The sequence below is a fragment of the Mastigoproctus giganteus genome, chromosome 6 (assembly GCF_048544385.1).
Source record: "Mastigoproctus giganteus isolate SK-2022 chromosome 6, ASM4854438v1, whole genome shotgun sequence".
NCBI lineage: Eukaryota > Metazoa > Arthropoda > Arachnida > Uropygi > Thelyphonidae > Mastigoproctus > Mastigoproctus giganteus.
Genome location: NC_143580.1, coordinates 28,359,157 through 28,374,495, shown reverse-complemented (window position 1 = coordinate 28,374,495; position 15,339 = coordinate 28,359,157). Strand labels below are relative to the sequence as shown.

Sequence of the window (15,339 nt, the reverse complement as noted above, 5' to 3'; positions counted from 1 at the left end):
TTAACCGCCAACTCTTAAACTACCTAGAAACCTTCCGTCTGATCAACGATCGCCAGTACGGATTCCGTCAGTGTCGATCCACTGGTGATATTCTGGCTTATGTTACCCATTTATGAACTAATTCAATGGAAAGGTTCGGTGAAACACAAGTAGTTGCTCTTGACATCTCAAAGGCTTTCGATCATGTTTGGCATAAAGGTCTTCTAAACAAGCTTCCATCTCATGGTTTGCCAACTGTTTTTAATAATTGGTTATCCAGTTTTCTCTCTGATCACTCACTGATGGTGATTGTAAATGGCTCTCTGTCTTTAACTTCTCCACTAATGCCGGTGTCCCCCAAGGTTCAGTTCTTTCCCCACTCTTTTCCTCTTGTATATTAATGACCTTCTTACATTGACTGGAAATCCTATCCATAGTTTTGCTGATGATAGCACATTGCATTCCACTTTCCATTTTGAGAAACCTTGTCCTGCTCAATCAGCTTCAACTTCTCGAAAATCTGCTACCAATTCCTTAAATGATGATCTTCAGGTAATTCTTCAGTGGAGCAAAGACAACTTAGTTGATTTCAACCCTTCTAAAACTCAGTCTTGTCTTTTACCTCACAAAATAATTCTGCTCCTATGCTTATCTTTAGTGACACTCCGATTTCTAGGCAAAATGATACATCTCTTTTGGGGATTATCCTGACTTGTAATCTCTCTCTTGGCACAAGCACATTACAAATATTGCTTCTTCTGCATCTAAAAAACTTGGTTTTCTCTTTCGCTCTCGGCGTTACTTTTCTTCCAAACAGATGCTCACTCTGTATAAATCGCAAATCTGCCCTGCCATGGAACATTGTTCCCACATCTGGGGTGGTGCCCCCAAAACCTCTCTCAGGCTGCTTGATTCCATTCAGAAGAGGGCAGTTAGGTTAATTAATGATTCATCTCTAACAGAGTCTCTCCACTCGCTGTCTCATATACATACTGTTTCTGCTGCATGCCTCTTCTTCAGATACTTCCATGGGTACTGTTCTTCTGAATTGGCTTCTATAATTCCCGCTCTCTCTTTCAAAAGAGTCAGAATCCGTGCCGCCACCAGCCAACATCCATTTACTATCCAACTTCGAACTCATAGAACCAACTTTTCATCTTCCTCGTTTATTCATTCAACTGCCATTTTCTGGAACAACCAGAAACCTTCCTTCATACGTATTTCCTGAAAATTACAGTTTACAGAAGTTCAAGTGCAATGTCAACAAATATCTTCTTTCGTCTTCTCAACCTCAAACCCAAGCATGGTAGTAAGTACTATAGGTTCTAATACCTCTCGTTTGGGGTTTACATAAAAAAAATATATATATATATATATATTTACTAGCTCTGTCTATGCAGCTAGTCGCAAGATAGGTGAGTATTTTTGTGAAAATTACTCATATAAAAACCTCACTCACTCACTCACTCACTCACACACACACACACACACACACACACACACACACACACACACACACACACACACACAGTGGAGGACAGAAATCATAACCACCATGTTAGTTGCAAGGGTTTGTTGGTGAATCATTTCTTTTAGAACTGATACTACTGCAAGGAGTTTGAAATGCAACACTGCAAAAAAAACTGTGGCAAAGGGCACTTTTCAAAAATTTCTTTAAACAAAACTGCATAGAAGGAAAAAAAAAACTAATGATTAAACTTCAGCAAGAGACCCTTATCCATAGAGCTTTGCAACAGCAAATGATGGCAGATGTAGCTCCACCCACTGACTGGCTGCTAATCACCAAGATTTCGAGAGAGTGAATGCTGTTCTGCAAAACGATAGATATATTCCTGCAGGCTCTACTTGCTTGTAGAACAATACAATAGATGTTACAGAAGTGGCAACTGAAGTTTAACCTTGACAAATGCAAAGTACTGCATATGGGTAGAAGTAACCCCAGAGAAACGTACCAACTGTGTGGTACTACACTTAAGGTGGTAGAAAATGAAAAAGACCTGGGAGTAATTGTGCAGGCAGATATGAAGTTCTCTGAGCAATGCAGACAGGCTGCCAGGGCAGGTCATGGGGTTTTGTCAATGATATATAGGAATTTTGCTAGCAGGGAAAAGGAGGTGATTGTCCCTCTGTATAAGGCAATGGTCAGGCCACGCCTTGAGTACTGCGTACAGGTCTGGAGGCCTCATTTTAGGAAGGATGTAGATTTGCTTGAGCGTGTACAGAGAAGGGCAACAAGATTGGTGAGGGGAATGAAGGGATCCTCTTACCAAGAGAGGCTTAAGTTCTGCAAATTGCAGTGGCTGGAGACTAGGCACCTGCGCGGTGATCTGATTGAGGTATATAAGGCCTTGAATGGGTTGAGCACGCTGAATTCTGATGGGATCCTTCCACTTATTCAGGTTACGAACCTAAGGGGGCATAAATTCAAATTAAGAAAAGACAGATGTAGAATAGATGTGCGGAAATTTGCCTTTAGCCAGCGGGTGGTTAATTGCTGGAACAAACTTCCATCTGTCGTTGTGGAAGTTGATAGGTTGAATAAATTTAAGGAGGAACTGGACAGGCATTTGGAGGGAATGGTGTGATTTTTTTTTTTTTTTTTTTTGGCTGATGCTGCATAAGCTCATACATTTGCTTTCTTGCATCACATGCCACTACTACTACTACTACTACTACTACTTTTATTTCCACTAGTGAAAAAAGGTTAGGTTAGTTTATTCCACCAAATTCAGGATTGATTTTAGTGAAAAAAGGTGTCCGCAACGTTTAGTGTGTACCCCCCCACACCCTTTTTTTTTGCTTGAATCCATCCTGAATTTTATGGCATAATCTAACCTGACATTTTTTCACTAGTGAAAATGAAAGTCTGTTAAGAAAACTCCTACTTGTAGAAGGAGGTTTTCTTAATGAAGATGCGGTTTACTGGCTTGTCTATCATATTAATGCTGTCTCTACTCGCTTGTAGAACAGCATTCGCTGTAATGCAAAATCATGGTGATTAGCAATGCAAAGCAGTGGGCAGAGCTACATCTGGCCATCATTTTCTGTTGCGAAGATCCATGGGAAAGAGTCTCTGAAATTTAACAAAATAATAAATAAATATTCATAGTTATATCATAATGTTAAAATAAATTTAAAAAAAAAAATAAAGAAAATAAAATAAAAAGTTTTTAAAATGACTTCCTTTTTCCCTGATACACGTTTGTGTTTTTTTTTTTCACCTGCACTGGCTAGATCAATGGTTAAAAAATCCAGAGGGGGCACAGAAGATGTCCAATTTATACAGTGAGAGACTGCATCAAAGTTGCATCTGCTAACATTATAAAATTGATAATGACATTATAAAATTGATAATGCACCCTTTCAATTTAAGTGTATTCCATCCTTGTAAAAGTCTCTCCTGTTAATGAGCACAGACCATGCTGCGAAAAATTCCATTCCATGAGCCTTGCACATTCATTCCAGGACTGAATTGATTGATTGATGAAGTTCTCAACATATGCTCTCTCTCTCTCCTATTGTGTCTAGTTTCAATAGGAGAAATTTCAAATTCAATCTTAACTCGCGACTTTTTCCCAACATTGTTCTGTATTTGTTAAATAAATTTCCCAATAATCCCCAAGCTATAGCAGAATGACACACACAATGCATAATGCCGACCGGGCTAGCCGGGTGGGTAAAGTGCCTGCCTGGCAACCCAAAGGTCGCGGGTTCGATTCCCGCCTCGGGCTTGGATCAAAGTACTGCAAAAACATTGGGAGGTGCATTATGGCCACAGAAGCCTATGCGCCAACAACTACCAAAAAAAAAAAAAATAAAATAACAATGCATAATCAAAAAATATTAATGTTGCATTATCTTATATCTTCTAATATAATGTACCGAGACAGTTGTTGTTGTTGGAGGTTTTATGGCACAACAGAAGCTAAAGGCCATTATGTGCCAAACAATGGTAGGATACCGAGAAAGTCTATGCATTTTCAGTGACACAAGGTTCTTCCAAAGATCCTGGCAATCAATTTTTCAATACAGGATTAAAATGTGGAAAGTAATATATATGTTAAGCCCAGAAACCTGCATATTTCATTATAAAATGCACTTATTTATGTCTAGATTCCTTTAGCATGTTATGTACCAGTCTGTTAACAATGGAGATTTTTATTTTCAGTTCTGAGTAAGACCCAGGATGTGGCTGGTGGTTTCCACTGGATTTCCCTCATAAGGAGAAATATCAACCATTATATACATTCAGTATACAGACAACTACACATGTAGGATGGATTAGGACATTTCCACAACCTACCCATTATTGACACCAGAGGGCATCCAGCCATACAAAATCCAAAATGCAGGATATGATCTCAGTTAATTAATACTCATCTTGAGAATGACCTGCAAATTTCAATGTCAACAACTAAACCCAAATAGGATGCTCTGATGAAACAAATTCAGGCTGAAATATAAAATACTGCGGGGAAAAAAAAAAAAGAAAGAAAATATTTTTAATTTAACAATGTATTCTTTTATGATAATAATTTTGGAAAAAATTCTGCTTCAGCTTGGTTGCGCTCAAAAAATATTCCATGTGGCCTTCAATCCTCACACCAGCTATATGCCTTATTATGTATGAAGGGGGAAATTTATTGCTATTGTAGCAGTCTCAAATAAAACACAAAGAAATTCCTTAGTGTTTTATCTGAGCTGATACAGTATCACAGAATACTCTATGATACTGTATCAGCATTTACAATTAGATGTTACTAAGCCTCTACTGTCAAATGAATGAAAACAATTTTTGGCCTTCAGCAGAGCTCTGCTGTAATATCTTATGTTATCAAAATCAATGTGGAATATATGCTTGTTAACACTGGCCTCGAGTTTTGAATCTACAAAGATAATTTATACAGGGTGTCTCAAAAATATTGGTACAAACATTTAGGGGAGGTAGGTAACATCTAAAGGAATGTTAATCGCATAGGAACCCATAACCGGAAACGTCACGGGAAAGTAGTAGCAGAGGCACAAGAAGCAGAAATGACACAAGACAATAATTAGTGGCAAACATTTATTTGACATAATGTTAACAATGGAGTACGAGATGGATGCATTTCATGATGTTACAACAGATGTTCGAAGGTTCCACCACGAGACGCGATGCATGCGTGACGCCAATGCAGCATGGATTGGCAGACACGGTCGAACACACCTGGAGTTTCTTTGACAGTAGCAGAAGCGCAGACGAGTCTCGCCACGAGATCCATTTCCATCTCCACAGGCGATTCATACACGATAGATTTGAGGGCCCCCCAACAAAAAGAAATCGAGGCTCGATAAATCAGGTGAGCGTGGGGGCCAGGCAACGGGTCCACCACAGCCAATCCATTGACGCCTAAAATGCCTGTTCAAATGGTCACAAACACACCTTCCATAACGGGCAGGCGCCTCGTCATGTTGAAACCAAATGTTGCATCTCACATTTGCCGGAACATCATCAAGTAACCCTGGTAGAACTTGTTTAAGAAAGATCCGATATTTAGTGGAGTTCATGCAGGACGGTAACAGGTATGGGCTGACTAAGCAGTCAGCGACCATACCTGCCCACACACCGTGTAGATTGTTGTGAGCCCACACATGAGCACTGTGCTGATTGAATAAGCCTCATCCGTGACCAAAACATAGGCTGGAAAATTCAAGTCTTGAACACTTTCTTGGAGAAACCACTGCACAAAAGCCACACGTGCAGGATGATCTTGGGGGAGCAGTAACTGAACCCTTTGGAGATGAAAGGGGTGTAAGGAATCGTCGTGCCAAGACACGCTGTACACTGCAACTCCTAAGGCAGAGGCAATGGCATGTGTGCTGGTAGTAGGATTATTCTGGACGGCATTCAATACACTTTCTTCCATGGCGGGAGTTCGCGTCGAACGTGGTCTGCTTGCACTACTCCTGTTACCTCTAAATGACCCATAATCGCACAAATTTTGATGCACACGCCCAAACTAACGGTGGTCTGGTACATGCCTGTCTGGGAAGTGTTCTCCATAAATTCGTTGAGTGGCTCGTCCATTGCCCTCTGCTAATCCATACGCTAGGTGCATGTCTCCCAGCTCACATTTCGTACATCGATGCATGCTCTCTGTGCGGCGACTACTGCTTGAATTAGTAAACCAGAAATTTTTCCCTCTCGCAAACTGATGAACAGCGCCGTCTACCGACTTACGGTGATGTTTACGGTTATGGGTTCCTATGCAATTCACATTCCTTTAGATGTTACCTACCTTCCCTAAACGTTTGTACCAATATTTTTGAGACACCCTGTATATCATTCCAAAAGTCTCATTAGAATCAAATTTAATGAGATAATTTTTAAATAGGAAATTGAATAATTTGACATGTTTACACAAAAGGTCAACTCACATTGTAAATCAGGATATTAAAAGCACAACAATAACAGCTGAAAAAGTAGTGAATGGATAAAAGTTTCGTGGGTGTTTTTATTACTTTGGATATATGTAATCAAATCAAACATAAGTCCCCCTCATCCTCAATTAATCCCTGATTCTTGTGACAGAAAAATTTGACATGATATAAATAAAAATGTCACCACAAAGGGAGTCTGTATCACAGTAATCTATCAAATTGGTAGACAAGACTGCCCCTTAACAAATCCATGCTGTGACTCCAGTACAATTGCATTCCAACCCAGATGGTCCTACATTACTTCTTTAATCGGTGACTCCATTATTTTCCCTGGAACAAATTTAGTTATCACAAAGTTATTTAGTTCTCTGTTAGAGTTTGATAAATTTCTGGTATGCCCACCCCTAAAGAATATCTCATGTGTGAATGTAGATGAAAAATATCTATTAATTTGTCAGCAACGTGAGCATCAACAGCTACACCAGTGACAAAGTGGTGCAATGTGATTCAACCCCTTCCATCCCTTGTTAATATAAACATACAAGTCTTCACTACTTTGCTTTGCATTCTTTACCACAGACTTCTCGTAATCTGCCTTAGCTTGCCTGACCTAAGGCAGGGTTGTTAATGACAGTAATGGCAGTGTGCTACTGCAACAGGATCTAGATAATTTGGGCAGATGGGCTAAGAAGTGGTAACTGAAGTTTAACCTTGACAAATGCAAAGTACTGCATATGGGTAGAAGTAACCCCAGAGAAACGTACCAACTGTGTGGTACTACACTTAAGGTGGTAGAAAATGAAAAAGACCTGGGAGTAATTGTGCAGTCAGATATGAAGTTTTCTGAGCAATGCAGACAGGCTGCCAGGGCAGGTCATGGGGTTTTGTCAATGATATATAGGAATTTTGCTAGATGGGAGAAGGAGGTGATTGTCCCTCTGTATAAGGCAATGGTCAGGCCACGCCTTGAGTACTGCATACAGGTCTGGAGGCCTCATTTTAGGAAGGATGTAGATTTACTTGAGCATGTACAGAGAAGAGCAACAAGATTGGTGAGGGGAATGAAGGGATCCTCTTACCAACAGAGGCTTAAGTTCTACAAATTGCAGTGGCTGGAGACTAGGCACCTGCGCGGTGATCTGATTGAGGTGTATAAGGCCTTGAATGGGTTGAGCACGCTGAATTCTGATGGGATCTTTTCCACTTGTTCAGATTACGAACCTAAGGGGGCATAAATTCAAATTAAGAAAAGACAGATGTAGAATAGATGTGCGGAAATTTGCCTTTAGCCAGCAGGTGGTTAATTGCTGGAACAAACTTCCATCTATCGTTGTGGAAGTTGATAGGTTGAATAAATTTAAGGAGGAACTGGACAGGCATTTGGAGGGAATGGTGTGATTTTTTTTTTTTTTTTTTTGGCTGATGCTGCATAAGCTCATAACTTGCTTTCTTGCATCACATGCCACTACTACTACTACTACTACCACCTCCTTTTGTGACTTGATTACAGACTAATTTGTATATACCACAGGCTTCTGTATCACCTGTTAATTTATGCACCCCATGCCACGTGTCTCATTAGTTCATCTGACATCCATTTAGGTCTAAGCCTTGAACAGCATTTCTTTGTTGGTATGGAAAGCCTAGTAGCTTCTCTGATTACTTTCCTGAATGCTTCTCATTTAGAATTTGCTGTTGGTAACGCCATCAGTTGGTCCCACTGTATAGAATTTAAAAACTGTCTGAGAGCACTGTAGAAACCCTTAAGAAGGCTATAGCCTTTTCTTTCACCCTCGACAGTAGTTATGTCTTTAATTAAATTCCACATTAGTACACTGTGATCGCTGCCACCCAGTGGATCGTTTACCTGCAGATTCTTAATGCATGTAGAATCATTGCTGATAACCAGATCGCGAGTATTGTTGCCTCTCTAACATGCTGCTGTGGAAAATAGTCATCTAAGAAATCTACAAAAGTCTTGTTAGTGTGTGAGTGACCAACCCACAAATTCCAACCAACATCTGGAAAGTTACAATGCTTATTACAGTCAGCCTATAATACACTCCTACTCTCAATTTTGTTTTCCCAGTGCTTATATCACACCAAACTTATTCAACATTGTACTGGTCACCCATGTCAATTGGATGCACTGCCTTAGATTTAATATGCTTCTTAACTAAGAGCATAACCCCTCCAACACTTCTGTCCTGTTTGTCCTTCCTGTATACCTTGTACTCTCCATATTCAAATTCAGCATTGCTTACTTATGTGTGAGAGATACCATGAGTCCGATATCCCTATAGTGTCTGCATTTGATGACTTAATCAGTATCAAATTCATTAAATTTATTTACAATTCTCCTAGCATTAATGTACATGCACATATTCTTACTCTACAATACTACACTTCAACAGCTCATAAATTTACTTGTTTCACGATGATCAACACCAGGCCTGAAATTCCCAATACCCTGCTTTCCAGGCTGATGCATTTTCCAATAGAAGCAGTGCAAGAATCGCCTTCATCTCTGCCTGTGGCTCTAGTTAATATATTAATCAGTGTATTCCCCCCCCCCCAAGCTAGCACCTTTCCAACCCACCTATCAATGCCTCGATAGCATCAACAAATATTCTTGCACCCTTTCCATTTAAGTGCATCCCATCCCTGTAAAAAAGTAAGTCTCTCCTGTTAACGAGCACAGACCATACTGAGAAAAATTCCATTCCATGTTAACGAGCACAGACCATACTGAGAAAAATTCCATTCCATGAGCCTTGCACATTCATTCCAGGACTGAATTGACTGACAAAGCTCTTAACATGTTCTCTCTCCTATTGTGTCTGGACAGAACTGCAGACACTTTCAAATTCAAACTTAACTTGCGACTTTTCCCCAACATTGCTCTGTATTTGTTAATTAAGTCTTCATATTATTAGTGCCAACATGTACAACGTCACCTTCTGTGCCCTTTAAAAGATATCTGCTCTATATCATCTACTTTTTCCTTTGCAGACATACCCTAGTCCTATTCCACTTATCCTTCTTGCAGAACATATTTCTTGTTCCACTGAAAATAGTTACTGATAAGAACCACCCTGTGTGGAACCAGTGCATCCTTCTACGAACCACAGCCTAACAAAATATGCAACTTGTGCAATGTTTGCAGATCTTTCTGGAGCAGGACATGACAGAGCCCCCTGGGGGGGATATATTTGTGTGTGTGTGTTTGATGCAAAGAGTGCGAAGAGTAGAGTAGACACCCTTGAAAGAATTAAAATGGGAGACCCCATCAAGCTCTCAGCTGCTCAACTGAATGCCAGAACTCAGTCATCTGAGCAAATATTTTTCTGAGAAATTAGAAATTGCTGGAACATTTTCAATTTTCTTCTAGTAGGTTACAACAGTTTAAAGATATAATTGCATGTGGTTTAGAAAATGATAGAAATATAGGGTTAAAAACTCAGTACTGATAACATGACAATAATGTTGTTCTGTGACAAATTTACAATGCAGGTGAAACAGAATTTTATTGTCAAGTAATGTCCACTCATACTAGGAAAAAATGCTCTAGGGGAATTACAGATAGCAAAGGGAGAATTACAATTTTGTGCTTCTCCGATGCTTCAGGGAAAGATGGATTAAAATTAACTGAAGCAAGGAAATCTGAAATATCCTAGAAATCTGAACAAAAATGTATTCTAGATAATGTTCCATCTCATCCTCCACAGGAGGACAGTGTGGAGCATTATCTGACTGGATAAGATGACAATTGGCTGTCATTCAACTCACATTAAATGTTACCTCACTGGTACAACCTACAGAACAGGGTGTAATCTGTGATCATGAAAGTAAAGGTATGGAAATATAAGAGAAATAGGTATAAAATATAATGATGGACTTTATTTAGGAGAAGCAAAAAAACCCTTTTTGTTATTTTGAAAGTCACTAACAATTAAAGATGCTATCTACAACATTTCTAGATCATGGACAGAAGTGTCAAGAGTGAAACAATTGAAAGTCTGTTTAAAAAAAAAAACTGCCTGATTACTTTAGAATCGAAGAAGCTAATTTGGAAGTGGGAGACATGACATGAAATAAATTGTTCCTGATATTTTGAATACATTACAACATATTAAAGAATGCAAAGATTTAGTGAAAAAAATATTAATCAGCAGTTAAATGTGAATAAAAATGAGCTGGATGTGAAAAAATATGACTGACTATGACAATCTAAAGTGTGTAAAAGTCAATGACAGGCCCAGCTTATAAAGAAAGTTGTAAAGTCCTAACAACTGCAGAGACAATTATAATGAAACTTCACAAATTTGTCTGTACATAAAAATGAAAAACAAAATAACCAAAGGAAAAAAAACGATAAAAAATAGAGTTTCTAAGAAAATAACTTTTTGAAAAATGTTTAGCTCTTTTTTACATTTTAGAATGTGACTAGGTTCATTTTTTTTTACGTGATAGTTCTTTCTTTTACATAAAATACATACCTATGACAATCATAATAAAATATAATGTGGATTAGCCATGTTTTCCAGTCATCAAGGCTCTAGCTTCGCCAAAATCATCATGGATAATCAGTGCTCTGCTGCAAAAGTTTGGACATCATATGTTCACAGCATTTCCCTAAATTTTGTTAGAAATGGATTCCAAAACAAACAATTTCGTATAGGTAGTTGGTAAGAACTGAGCGACCAAAATAAAAGCTATGCATATGTGCAATAGCATACTCACGAACTATGTTATATATTTAGCATTAACCGAATTTTTATTACTGTTGAAAACAAAAGGATGCCATGTTTTGGGATGACCTGGTGAAAGTGAAATCGCAAGGTGAACATGTGATAAGATAAACTATATTAATATAGCTATAATACTTGTGTGAGGGTTCAATTAGAAAGATCAAGATTGTTCTTGTTTTGTTTTTTAATTAAGGAGGTAAAAACTACTTGAATATAACTATTGTGAAATGTGTTTGAGGGCTAAAATACTAACCTTCAAAGTAAATCTGAAGTAATCATGGTTCTGATTACAATGGGTTAATTCTTGATAATTTGAAGTTGTAGGGAAAACAAAACCATTTTGAGTTGATGAAAAATTTGACTTATTGAAATTTGTTGCTTTTCTATTAAAAATAAGCTAAAAATTTTAACCTATATAGTTAAAATATTAAAAAAAAAATCAGCATTATGTTAAATTTATTAAAATAAGAGTTAGTACGCAAAATAGCATAATACGTAATATGGGGGGGGGGGAATTACCACAATACTGCAATGTTTTTACTGCTAAAGCCATGGTCTACCGAGAGCAACATCTGAAGTCACTGGTGTCTGTGCAGTTTCCCTTCAGAGGCACCAGTGACCCCATATGTTTGCAAGAGTTAAAAAAAATACCAACATAATTTATTTTGAAATGTTATATGATATTTATGAAAATACTTTCTTTTGAAAAATTCTGCATTATATATAGGATGTTCTGTGATGTACTAGCCAAACTTTGTGTTCTGGAGATGACTTTGGGGGGGGGGGGTCAATAAACCACAGGCCAATTTAACATATCTGCCGAATTAAGCACTAGTGTGGTGTAGCAGGCCAGCACTTCCGTAATTGTGTGACTCTTGGTCTCCTTATACAATGTGGTTACATTGTGTTGCAGAGCTATTCAAAATGCAGCACACATTTACAAAAGAATAGGCCAACATACACTTTCTATAATAGAAATGGTAAGGTTGCTAAAACAGAATAACAGCAACAATATCCACATTGCAACACATTTCAGAAATGTACACACAGCTGGTTCCTTCCCACTAGAAAATGCAGAATGTGAGCAATGACAGCTTGGAGGTGATATTCTGGTTGCAGTGCAGTGAGGGCTAGGTAGTTTATCTAGAATTTCCATGATAATCAATCATGGAAATTCTGTGCACAACGACAATTTTATGTCTATCATCAACACACCTTTTACTGAGAAATCACACCAGCCATTGAATTCTGAAATAACTATGAATTCTTCCTGATAATTTATTCTCAGATGAATCTCGATTTACACATGCTAGTAATAAAAATAGAAGGAATTCTCACTCCTTGGCACAAAAAAATCCACGAGGTAGCAGAACATAATTTTCAACAGAAATTTTCAGTAAACATGTGGTGAGAAGTATTAGTATCTATCTACGTGGTCTACATTTTACAGCTGAAAATTACAACAAATTCTCATGAAAATAAACTACCACTGTATTTAGAGCATTTATGTGCCTCTTGCAACATAAAGATGAATGTGGATACAATATTCATTATACAATAACTCAATGCCAGCGCTCACTCTTGTGCATCAGGTAACACAGCTGCAATCTCCAAGGAAGAATGTGATTAACAGCATAAGGAGTTAGTTATTGTCGGTAACTCTATTGTCAGGGAGATGGGCAGTGTATTGTATAAAAAGGATAGGTGGAATAGGACCAGGGGTATGTCTGCCAGGGGCAAAAGTTGATGATGTTATAGAACAGATATCATCCTTTAAGGGTACAAGGGTGATATTGTTGTAAACATTGGCACTAATAACATTAAGAGTAGGAGACCTGCAGATTTACTTAACAAATATAGGTCAATGCTGAAAAAAAAAGTCGAGTTAGAGTTACATTTCAAAGTGTCTGCAATTCTGCCCAGGCACAATAGGAGGGAGTATATGATGAGAGCCTTGTCAATCAATTTGGCCCTGGAGGGATTGTGCATGGCTCACGGGTTAGAATTTTTCTCAGCGTTGTCTGTGCTTGTTAACAGGAGAGACTGCTTCTACAGGAATGGGATAAACTTAAATAGAAGGGGTGCAAGAGTGTTTGCTGATGCTTTCGAGGCAGCATTAGGTGGGTCAGAAAACTGCCAGCTTGGGGGATTCACAGACTAAAAGGTTAAAAATAGCCACAGGCAGAGGGGAAAGTGATTCTTGCACTACTTCTATTAGAATGTGCAGTGACTTGGAGGACAGGGTACTTGGGATTTCAGGGACGGGTGGGAGCCATCATGAAACAAAAAATACATGAGCTGTGGTAGGGTAACTAAGAATAAGAATAGGTGCATGTATATTTGCATGTACACCAATGCTAGAAGTATAGTAAATAAATTTAATGAATTTGAGGTGCTGGTCAAGACATCAAAGGCGGATATTGCTGGGATATCAAAGACGTGGTGTCACACAGATATCAGGAATGCACAATTGGAATTTGGGGAGTACAATGTGTACAGAAAGGATAGACAGGATAGGAAGGGAGGAGGGGTTATGCTGTTAATCAAGAAAAACAAAATCTAAGGAAGTACATCCAGTTGACCTGGACAGTACAACGTTGAGCCAGTTTGGTGTGACATAAGCACTGGGAAAGTAAAAATGAGAGCAGGAGTGTGTTATAGGCCTAATGACTCTGAGTACAATGAACAATTGTACAGAGAAATAGAATGGGCTAGTAAATCAGATTGTGTTATAATGGGGGATTTTAACTTCCCAGATATAGACTGGAACTTGTGGGATGGTCCCTCGCAAACTAGAAAGACTTTTGTGGATTTATTGGATGATTGTTTTCTTCAGCAACATGTTCGAGAGGCAACCAGAGAGTGTAATACACTTGATCTGATCAGTTATATTAAAGGAGGCGGCAAAGAAAGTAAGCAAACCTTTAGCCATAATTATGAGAGCATCCTTGGACTTAGGGGAAGTCCCCACGGACTGGAGATGTGCAAATGTATCCCCAATTCACAAAGAGGATCTAAGGATGACACGAGTAATTACAGACAGTTAGTTTAACTTCTGTTTGGAGGGAAATAATGGAGTTACTGGTTAAAGATGCATTGCAGGATCATCTAGACAAGACTGCAGTAATAATTCGGACACAGCATGGGTTTGTTAAGCGAAAGTCTTGTCTGACAAATTTGACTGGATACTATGATGTAGTTACAAAGGAACTGGATGCAAAAAATAATTTTGATATTGTATACTTGGAGTTCAGGAAAGCTTTTGACACTGCTGCACATGGAAGATTTTCGTAAAAATTGGAGCAGTATGGTATTAAGGGTAAGTTGTGGTTGTGGTAATCAATGGACGCTGCTCTTTGTGGACTAATGTTATTAGTGGGGTCCTCCAGGGTTCCGTTTTGGGCCCACTGTTATTTTGTATATTTATCAACAATATTGATGAAGGTATATCAGGCTTAGTGTCGAAGTGTGCAGATGATACAAAGGTTGGCAGAGTTGTTAACAACAGTAATGGCAGTGTGTTACTCCAATAGGATCTAGAAAATTTGGGCACATAGGCCGAGAAGTGGCAACTGAAGTTTAATATTGAGAAATGCAAAGTATTGCACATGGGTAGAAGTAACTCCAGAGAAACGTACCAACTGTGTAGTACTACACTTAGGGTGGTAGAAAATGAAAAACCTGGGAGTAATTGTGCAGTCAGATATGAAGTTTTCTGAGCAATGAACACAGGCTGCCACAGGAGGACATGGGGTATTGTCAATGATATACAGGAATTTTGGTAGTAGGGAAAAGGAAGTGATTTTGCCTTTGTATAAGGCAAAGGCCAGGCCAAAGTATTGCGTACACCAGTACGCAATACTGTGCGTACACAATACTCGAGTATTGCGTACAGGTCTGGAGGCCTCACTTTAGGAAAGATGTAGAGTTGCTTGAGCGTGTACAGAGAAGGGCAACAAGATTGGTGAGGGGAATGAAGGGAACTTCTTACCAAGAAAAGCTTAAGTTCTGCCAATTGCATCGGCTGAAGACTAGGCAAATGCGAGATGATCTGACTAAGATGTATAAGGCCTTGAATGGGTTGAGCAAGCTGAATTCTGATGGGATTCTTCTGCTTGCTCAGATTAAGAACCTGAGGGGAAAAAATTCAAATTAAGGAAAGACAGTT

General features: G+C 38.7%; 1 protein-coding gene and 1 non-coding gene across 2 annotated transcripts in view; both read right to left on the bottom strand.

The window, feature by feature from the left end:
* Positions 1-15,339, bottom strand: part of eIF3b (eukaryotic translation initiation factor 3 subunit b) — a 255,386-nt gene that overhangs the window by 47,483 nt on the left and 192,564 nt on the right. The gene's annotated exons all lie outside the window — the stretch shown is intronic.
* Positions 3,322-3,414, bottom strand: LOC150084115 (U6atac minor spliceosomal RNA). Its single transcript, XR_016547126.1, has one exon. It is a non-coding gene; the product is annotated as a U6atac minor spliceosomal RNA (small nuclear RNA).